Source organism: Odontomachus brunneus, unplaced genomic scaffold (assembly GCF_010583005.1).
Source record: "Odontomachus brunneus isolate Ranch 3 - 2012 unplaced genomic scaffold, Obru_v1 Obru_scaffold_086, whole genome shotgun sequence".
Taxonomy (NCBI): domain Eukaryota; kingdom Metazoa; phylum Arthropoda; class Insecta; order Hymenoptera; family Formicidae; genus Odontomachus; species Odontomachus brunneus.
In genome coordinates, this window is record NW_022639536.1 from 1,218,340 (window position 1) to 1,218,921 (window position 582).

The window sequence follows — 582 nt, forward strand, 5'->3', positions numbered from 1 at the left end:
TACGCAACCTTACAAAAACCAACAAACGAACCTAACACATTGCGTGAAGCATTAACCAGTCCGGAGCGCGAAGAATGGCTAGAAGCAATCAACAACGAGTATGAATCACTACTAAGAAATGATACATGGGAAGTGGTAAATAAACGTAGCTCGCAAAGGCCACTAAATGCCCGATGGGTATTTAAAATAAAAACCAACGATAACGGAGATAAAAGATTTAAAGCGAGACTAGTCGTCCAAGGATGTGCTCAAACAAAAGGAATAAATTATGAAGAGACCTTCTCACCAGTAGTCTCATATAATACATTAAGATATTTATTTGCATTAGCTACACAAAAGAGACTCAAAACGACTCATCTAGATATAGAAACGGCTTATCTAAACAGCAGACTTGACGACGAAATTTATGTGTTGCCACCCGAACCATTCAAAACTGAAGTCGGTTCCGGAAACTTATGGAAGTTAAAAAGAGCAATATATGGCTTGAAACAAAGCGGAAGATGCTGGAACGAGTGCCTAGACAAGTGCATTCGAGAATTTGGATTGAGACGTTTAGAAACGGATCCGTGCGTATACGTAAAG